The following is a 9,820-nucleotide window of genomic DNA, read 5'->3' as shown; positions in this document are numbered from 1 at the left end:
AGCTCTGGTTCATATAGCTCTACTTCAATTTCTGTCCAATTCAAAATGTTTTATTGCCTTGTACTTATCTTCTCTGCTGATAGGTTAAGAGGAAGCTACATCTGAGCCACCAACACCCCACTGTGCTACTGATCACTTTGGAAAAAAAAAAGGTAGAGCACTGTAATCGGATAAACCTCCACAGGGGTGATACTAGGCAGAAGTCAACTCAGCAGGTATTTTTTGCCCACTGTTTTTACTGTCTGAAGCTTTGCAACTGAATGGGTAACAACCCCATGTGCCTGTTACAGCTTTGAGCATGTCACATTGGGGCAGGGGGGGAACATGACAGACCTCTCCCTTCCCCACTCCGTCCTGCTGTGCTGAGAGCAGCGGGAGCAGAGGACGCACGTCTTTGGCTTGATGCGTACTGCTGTGAACCTGGCTTTGACAATGAAGCCTATGATCCTCCCTGTTAAGATGGTTATGAAAAATGTCCACAAAATGTAACAGGCCTTTAAAGCTAAGGGGGAAAACTACAGGGAAGGGGGTGTGTTGTACCATAGACAGTCATAGATGGGCTTATGGAGGAAGAAGGATGAGAGGGGGGAGCAGAGGGAAGGAGCTGTGTATAATAGAAAATTATCTTTCAATCCATGCTATCCATTAACAAAAGCGTGTTTTTACACTCTGGTAAAATAATGCTTCAACTCTTAATTATTAATTCCATAATAATGCATATAAATACATCTAATACATCTGAAAAATGTGGTCTTGCATATCTGCTAATGAAGATACTTATTTTGGCTAAAGGATATTAATATAGCTGTGGTGTTACACAGTGAATTAAAGCTGTCTTCAGATGTTAGCTACATATTCACTGCTCATTCACAATACAATTATAACAGAAATTAATGAACCTCAAAAGGAGCAAACTTACAATTTTTTCCACCTCTGCATTCTAAGTAATAAACGAGTAAAAGAAAACCAAATCAAATCTCCAAGACAAAAGCAACACTTTTTTGGCTTTATCTCACAGGGTTACCACTTGAGCAGATTTTATTTGATTCAGACCTATTCACTTATCACTAATTAATAACATACGTGATTTGTTCCTCTGATTGTCTGTTATCACTGTGGTTTTTTTAATTAGCTGTTTCGCATGGATAAGTCACTCATTGTCCTTAATATTGCATGTCTCATTGTATTTATCAAATCTACACTTCCAAAATCAAGTGAGCAGTTCTCTGAACAGCAGAAACAAAGTAGCTGGTTCTTTGCAGAAATGCATCTTTTAGTTAAATTCTCTAGTGTCTAACAAGGCACAAATTCTGATCCAAGTTTCTCCCCTATGGTATGGTATGTATAATGGGTCTCTCCTGCACGGGCTTTCTGATATCCTTGTTCAAAACTTACTCAGTTCCAGATGCATATGTTACCTCAGGCTTCTGTCCTTTGTGTACCCACTTGTTTTAATATTTGTCAGCCTTAATGTATTTGAGACTGCTAGCCTTTCTGTGAAATGTATGTGAAGTTCGTTAAAGCTTCTAAGAGTTACCTAGGTTGAACAAGCAAACAGATGAAGAAGCACAAGCTTCACTCCTTTCTCATGCCAGAAAGAAAATCAGTTGGCCAGATTCTGAAATGGTCTTATTTGGTACAGGCCCAAGAGAAGGCAAAAGAAAGCATCATCGTGTCATTTCTTGCTGCTTTTGCCATGGACTCACCCTCATTCTAACAACAACCACTCTCTGGCTCTGCTCTACTGCATTTGCAAATCTCCTGTTTGTTCTACTTATTAAATATAGATGAGCAAGTGATTTTGTGATTTACTGTTTGCGTTAAAGAGCAAACACGATCGGAGAGATTCACTGAAAGTTAAATCAAAGCAGTTGTTTTTAAATTTTTTATGAAGCTCAGAAATTATGAAGAAATAGATTTACATTTTCAACTATGGAACATGACTCTTTTTTGAATTATTAGAAACACTTTAACATTTTGAAATGACAAAATAAAACTGCTAATTTTTTTCTTCCCAGCAAAAGTACTTTACTAGGACTGAAACAAATTTGAAAGTTGTTTCAGTCATCCTGGCTGTATTTGTTTCCACAAAACCCATTTTTAAAGATTCCTTCACTCAGCTGTAACAGTAGCTCTGTGCCCTTCCTGCAATGCTCCTGTCATTTCCATGTGCGACAAGTCATGGTATAAACCAGTTTTCCACTGCCTTTGCATAATAGAGCATACAACATGAAGCCAAGGACATAGAACAGCATATTGTTCTCATATGCTTATACCAACAGCTTTCGGTATGCTCCATGTTGTAGCTGAACAACCAGCCACCCACAACCGACCATCTCAGGTGACTGCCAGAAGTCTTGTCAGCAGGTTTTTTACCATGCCCTGATAAAGACACCACTGGGATCACAAACTCCCATCTTCCACGTGGGTCTCTACTATAGTGTTTACAGCAATCAATGGCAAAAAGCTGAGCACACCCAGCTAGTCAAACACCAGATGCTTACATGTTTTTTTTGGTATAACTCAGTTTTTCACTGCTGGTTAGGAAGAAGTTACCAAGCTTTACAGCAATTAGAGATCCAGCCGCTAAGCCTCAAACCAATCTGATGATCTCCCTCCATGCTTGGGCAGCTGATGGTCTGTGCTTCATCTGGACACAGCCTGCTGCCACACCAACTGAGAGCTGCTCTCTCAGATGCTCTTTTTCTAGTGTCTTTTTCTAGAATTTCGTTGAGCTATTTATTGAGCAAGGAATAAAGTGCTTAGCTGTCAATTGCTTTGCAAGACTGAATGAGTCAATCTCCTTCCCAACTACCAGATTAGCATTTTGAACCCGCTGAGCATCTCATTATGGATGTGCCAGACTGCCTGTTGGTAATCAAGGTACTTGGGTGAGATGAGTAATTTTCACAGCAAGGAATAATTTGCATTAAACATTATCAAAATATACTATCTTAATGAGGGATTTAATATCCTTGTGTTGCATTTCTTCCGAGCATAAGAAGCTGGTAGTGTGCAGAATTGCGACAAGTCTTTCTACTACAAACAAAGTTAAATGAACGTCCTGAAATTCTGTCTGATCATTCGTTACTTTACCCTCTAGAATAACAGACAAGCAGCTATATTCTTTATGACAAAGCTCTATGCAGAGTCATGGTAGAATTAGTATTTATTCTCCTGACCTGAGGTTCTCTAGAGACACAAAGCAGATGATAGAAAACTGGGTTTACGTCTAAACTAGGAAGTTCTGACCTTGAAGTATAACTATGGGATCTGTGAGATCTAGAACTCATAACCACCAACGACAAGATTTCTGCTTTGGTCTTTCAGGCAGTTATTATATTTTTTTTTATTTCAAGTATTGGTTTTCTTTTACAGGCAATCAATTTTAATGCCTATAACATACATGTGTGCTCATAGAATCTAAACCTTATAGAATGAGACTCCAGCATAATTTTAAAATAATTTGATTTTTATTAAGAATTTGGGTGTATAGCCTACATTTTGTCCATAATCACGAAAGGCTTTCCATTGTGTTTTTCAAAATATGGACAACAATTTTAATCCAAAGTACACATATGAAATAAAGCAGACTTTGACAGTATATATTTTCTTCTTTGAAATTATGTATTATCAAGTACCATTAATTTCTGTGCACAAGATTTATAAAGAAAACAGAGAAAAATCATAAAATAGACCAGTGTTTTCACATATGGCTTGCAACTTGTGCATAAATGTAGAGGACTGTTCCTTCAGATTCAGCTGTCGAAGGTACTGGGCCTCTCTGTCTTTCGGTAACTGTGTTTAGGACCAGAGGATCGGTGACATACCTAGAAATTTTGGACTCACTTGCTGTTCATGAGGAATCTCCAATGCTTGACTGACTTTGGATAATGCTAACCCAATCGCCTAGCTACTCTCTGTGCTCAAGTATTATTTTAGTAAATTGACACATCCCTTTCCCTTCAGCACTTGCCATAATGACTTGAAACATTTACCTAATCAGGTATAGCAATGATTAGCTTGCAGCCAAACCACGATTTCTGCCTTGGTGCTTCCACCCATACCACATCGCTTACATGCCTGGGCCGGTTACGTATCTGCTGTATGCCCATAAAGCAGGTTGGACTGACCCAAGAAATTATTGCAGTGATGTGCATTTGGAATAAATCATTCCAGGAATCATTGCTATTCTCTCCTGGCTAATGCAGTGGTTTGGGAATCAGTAAATCCTTCGTCCTAAGCCTAGACGTTCCCGCTGACTTCTACTGTGGGCTGAGCTTGGACACCTAATCTTCTTGTTTCTGTCCCCATGGAGGTGTAAGGTTGAGCTACCACTTGCGTAACTTTCCAAAGATAAAATGCTCCATAAGACGTTTGCCACACCATCACACCTTACCGCTGCTATGAGAAGTGTCACTGGATCCTGAGCTCAGGCAGAACATGGAGACAGGAATGGTGTGCTGGGACAAAACCCTTTGAGCTTCCCTCCAAATAGGGAGCTTTGATGTGATGCCTGGAATGCCTCAAAACTGCTCTCTGGCACACAGAGAGAGAGAGAGACAGGAGAGACAGATACATACATAGTTACTTAATTCTTGGTTGTTTCTTTCAATCTCCTTTCTGTTGTGCCTAACATTAGTCTTCCAGTTTCTCTCCCAATTGCTCTCTGTTTCTTTTTTAAAATTCAGATTTGCAGCCTCTTGTTTTTCTTCAGTGGTGTTCTCTCTGTCACTCTCTTATCACTGCTTTTCTCCCTCAACTCCTTTGGTGTTTTTCTTCTACCATAAGTCTTTGTGATGTACTGCTGAATGCACAAAATAAAAAAGAACCCCTTAAGTTTTTTTCTGTTTGCTTCAAAACTGATGAGTGTTTTCTTCTTTATTTTTCACTCTGGGAGTTTTTGTTGTCACATGCATGTGTCTTTAGTTTCTGTTTTGTGTTTTCTCCCCCTTTTCTTGAAATGTGTGAGTTAAAATTTAAATCCACCCTGCAGTTATTCACTGTCGCTTTGTAAGAGGGGGGCAGGTACTGTCAGTTTTCCTGCTCTGTATCCTGATTCTCGGTGCATGTGAGTACATAGGAAGGAAAATGGAACTTAATTTTACAAGCAGATAAGGAATTATTCAAAATATAATGATTATGATATACCTGTTTGGGTATTAAAAAGATAATCCAACTACGCCATGTGCATACGGAGTTTACCGATTTCTGAAGGAACTGTTAAAGTCAGAAGAGCAGCTGCTTATCTATGTAACAATGAGCTCTGAGTACATGTTCTGTTGAGTTTCAATTTCATTGACGGCTGCAAACCAAATCTCAGTTGTAATAAAAGAAATGGGACCTCAAAGAGCATGAAATTGCACACTTAGAGTGCTTTGTCTACAAAATTTGACATGTGCGTATTTTAGACATGATAAGTCATGCCTTGTTCGTAATGTGGCTTGGTATCATCCAATCAATCCCTTCAACAAATTGCTCCAGACTGAAAATACTATTCTCACATAAAGATGCTTCTCTGGACAGCTGTGCAAAGCATTTGTTGAAACGTAGTATGAGACGATGCTTCCAGTGTAAAAAGAGTAAAATCCAAACAGATAAGCAACTTTCATGCTCTCTTTATACATCTTTAAAGTATTAAAGAGAACAATCATCAGTACATTAAATACTTGGAATCATAATTTACTTGCAGAAATATTCTATCATTTTAGCAGTGAATACTATTTTGTAGTGCTCAGGACAACTGAATGCTAAAGCCAAAGTAGAGGGGTCATTTAGTAGTGCCAGAATCCTTTTTATCAGTATTCAGTATGATGACCTTACATAGCTAATAGCTCTTTTAAACACACATGGAAAATATGAGTATATTAGTGAAATTCTAGGCATCCTCTTTAGTCTAAAATAGTATTAAATGACCGTTGGAGCTTGCAGCATTTATTTCCATGCAAAGCACAACTGAACAACTTTATAGAAATGTTATCAATGAGCTTTAATTTTTTTTCCTGGTGAAAAATTTTGATCTATACAGTACTCAGTATATTAAAGATATTAAAAGGAAATATTTTCTGTTACATTTTAAGGTATTGTCCTTTATATAATCGATGTCCCAGGGCAGGTATTCTTTTTTTTCCTTTTCGCTGTCATAAAATGACAGTTTCTTTATGTTTCTAGTGCACTCATTATTGGGAATCACAACATCATTTTGATACCTACTGTCTCTTCTCTTTGCAGATAAGAAACACTTTATAAAATAGAAAACCAGGCAGGTTCACATCCTTAGACTGTTCAAATGAACATAGCCCTATTAAAATTAACTGATGGATGATCTCTCTGCTTTAAATTTTCTCCTAGAGCTGAGTGGCCAGTATTCAAATAAGCAGCGGAAGTATTTTTAATTGTTTTGGTGACTGCCTTCTTAGACAGCAAGTCTTTTAATGACCACACTCAGACAGGAGGCTTAGTCTGGAAAAGGCGGGATAACAAATGTGATCTACAAAAAATCAATTATTCTTGATTATAAACTTTATTTGCAACTTGCAACATCGCTGGGCACAGAGCTTTGCATGAAAGTCTGGAAAACACTAATCGCTTAAGAGTGTGGTGAGTTTACCATACCATGACTCTTTCTTCTTCTGCTCTTCAGTTGCTCTGGTTTATATGTATATGTAGATAATGATGTAGATGCCCATCCCACAGTGCTGTGGCAGAGCACGGAGCTCAGCAGAAGCCCTGTGGTCCTTGTCAGAGAGCTGTCCAATCTTCCGAGTTTGGATGCTTTCCAGCTGGCTGGGAAAGGGACTGAATTTCTCAAGTCTGAAATTCTCAGCACAGGGAACCTCAGTTTTTAGAGTAACATACCCATAGTTTGCCAAGGTTAGCAGAGTTTAGGCATTTCTCCTTGCTTTGAACAGTGAGGCACAAATGTTATGACTGGACTTTTCACCGGATACCAGGGACTTTTTTCCAGTTACCGGAGTCCTGAGGGTAGTTCTGTGTTTCCCAACCTTCGTCTGAGGATCTTCCAAATCCCTGAGTCTCTGTGTTCCACTTTTCTTCTTTAGGAAGGCATAAGGCAAATGAACACAGGCATGCCCAGGGATTACAGTCATGGAATTGGAGGGCACCCAGCCCATCCTACTGCTCCCAGGCAGAATCAGCCATGTCTATGACAGGTGGCTTTTCACTTTTCCCTACTGCTGAATCCTCTAGCTTCCCCAGGCACCCTATTCCAAAGCCTCTTTGCTGGTAAATTATGCAATCTTTACTGGTTTTTCTAACCAGAATCTTCCCTGTTGTTGTTTCAGATGGATGTGGAAAATAGATTGTTCATTTTTATTTTGCAGCCTCAATCTTCTCTTCCGAAGGGCAAATGACCTAGATCTGTTTCTTATTTTCTCATAGGTCCAGGTGTCATAGATCTTTCCTCTAGCTCATCTCTGAGTTTTATCAGCATCTCAGAAGGTGCCTCCTAAAACTGGACACAGGCCAGTGAGGGATGAGTTCATATATCATGTTGGATATGCTCTTGCTGATACACTCCAGATGAACATTTGATTTCACAACAGCTTCTCATTAGCCCTTTGTACTGATGGATGTATGTCTTGGGATCAGATGAGCTGCTTCTACAGAATTGTTCTCCTGCCAGTTATTCCACACTGAATTTGTGTACCTGCTTGCTCCTGCCAAAATGTACTACTTTGTGTTTGTCTCTATTGAACTGCACTCCCTCTCTTCAGATCATTTTTCTGCGATGACCTTGACTTAGCTGATAGTGTCTTAAGAGTTAAAGTCCCAAGTGAATGCAGATAATCCAGTAAATCAAAAAACTTCATGAAAGCAGTCTTCCTCACCCATTCTTTTGTGTGATCTCTACACTTATTCTGGAAAACCTTCTGCTTCATCAGGTTCTTGTAATAGTTTCTCTATGCCTGAGTTGATAGAAATTATTGAAGAAAAGAGTAGGCCTGTTTAAAGTCCTTCCAGTCTCCTTTGCCACATGATCCCAGGTCTGTTTCAATAGATCACGGTATCCAGTGACCTTGTTGACAGGCAAGAGATAAACCAAATTTCCCGTGTGAACCAACTGATTTCTTAAACCCATTTTTCTTACTTGTTGTGACAATTGTTTTTTCAGAACAAGTAAGTTAAAAATACCTTATTACTTGCCTTGAGCTAGCAGCCAACACCAGTCCAAGACGAAGATTAAAAGAAAACAAAGATGATACAAAAAACCTCACCTTGGAAACAGAATTTGCACTCTCATGCAGATTAAAATCCCCTAAATCAAATAGAATTTGTCAGATACACATAGGAATCCCCAAGTCATCATAAGTCCTAAATCACTTAGGCACTTCTAGAAAACTCACTCAGGATTTTAGCAGTACTTCAGTGGAGGTATTCTTCAGTGACAGGCAGCAAAATGTTAGTTAGAAAGAAGAATCGCTGCCTTGGGTAATGAGATTTATCTCACAGAAAAGGTGTTTGGTCCCCTCACAATCTTTACTCGTAAAAGGCTTTTCCAGGTGCAGATTTGCCCCACAAACCAAATGCTTTGCCACAGGCTCATGATACTAGCACAAAAGCACAGCTATGTGGTGCAGCAGATGTAGGAGAATAAATTTTAGTTGACCACAGTTACTACAATATTTAACCATGTCATGTGTAAATCCAAAACACATTTGGAGCTGATCGTGCCGGTAGCTAGTTACCAACTTTAAATCCACCCTTTGGATGGTACTGGAGTAACATCACTGCTGGTGACTTTTGTTCTCAACAAACTGCAGCCTTGGAGACATTTGTACAGCAGTAAGTGCTTGGCACTCCCTCAGAGGTGGACACAGAGAAAAGAATCCAAGTTAGTTACAATTTTTTTATGAACCTTGAGTACAGACAGGTGATAGAGTATGAAATTGCCATTTTTGTGGAGCTGTTTTTCAGAAGAGAAAAGGCCAGCTGGGGAAATGATCTGAGTTAGAGAAACAGAATTAAGAATAATTTATAGCTAGTGGGGTAAAGTGTTTGCAATGATTCACTGTTCCATCTCAGCGTGTGCTTAACGTTATGAGACAGTTTGTTATGGGTTTGTTGTGCCTCAAGTGAGCAGAGATGCATTTTAATTGAGACAAATGGGAAAAAAATTGGACAAGAATATTGTTGGCTAAGCTGTATACAGCACAGGGTATATCAACATGATGCCTCCCCCTCTCCCTCCTGCCCAAAGGGTTGTACCAACAGAAATGTATTAGCAAGAGTCAGCATATTTCAGGGGCTTGTTTTCCTACCCATTGTTGTGGACTTGCTAACTGCATCTGTACTCATTTGTTCTTGTAATGTCAATTGATGCCTGGACCAACAGGTACGTCTATAAAATGGAGTAACAGACAGGCATTAAAAGTTTCACAGTGATCTCTGGTACATCTGCTCTGAAAATCTTGCTGGCACAGCTGCTGGTTTTGCATGTATTAACGCTGAACTGTTTTTGAAACTAGCCAGTGTATTTTGAAGGTTGCATTAACACAGCATTAATTGGGAGAAAAAGCTGGTCTTTTGCTGATTCCCAAGTTTAGTATCTGTTTTCTGACAGATGTTAATGTTAAAATGATAATTTAAATGTATCAGGCAATGTGCATCACATGATGTTTGTGCCAAACCCATGACACCAGACACTTTATTTACACAGAACATATATTTACACTGTCTTGAAATTCCTTCTGCAATTACTGAAGATTTTACAGAAATATTATAGTTTGGGGAAGTACTGTATGGAAAGAAAAGGGAAGTGCTCCACAGAGGGTGTTGATCAATACTGTCAAAATCCTCT

The sequence above is a fragment of the Gavia stellata genome, chromosome 3 (genome assembly GCF_030936135.1).
Source record: "Gavia stellata isolate bGavSte3 chromosome 3, bGavSte3.hap2, whole genome shotgun sequence".
Classification (NCBI taxonomy): Eukaryota; Metazoa; Chordata; class Aves; order Gaviiformes; family Gaviidae; genus Gavia; species Gavia stellata.
This window is presented reverse-complemented; position numbering follows the sequence as displayed.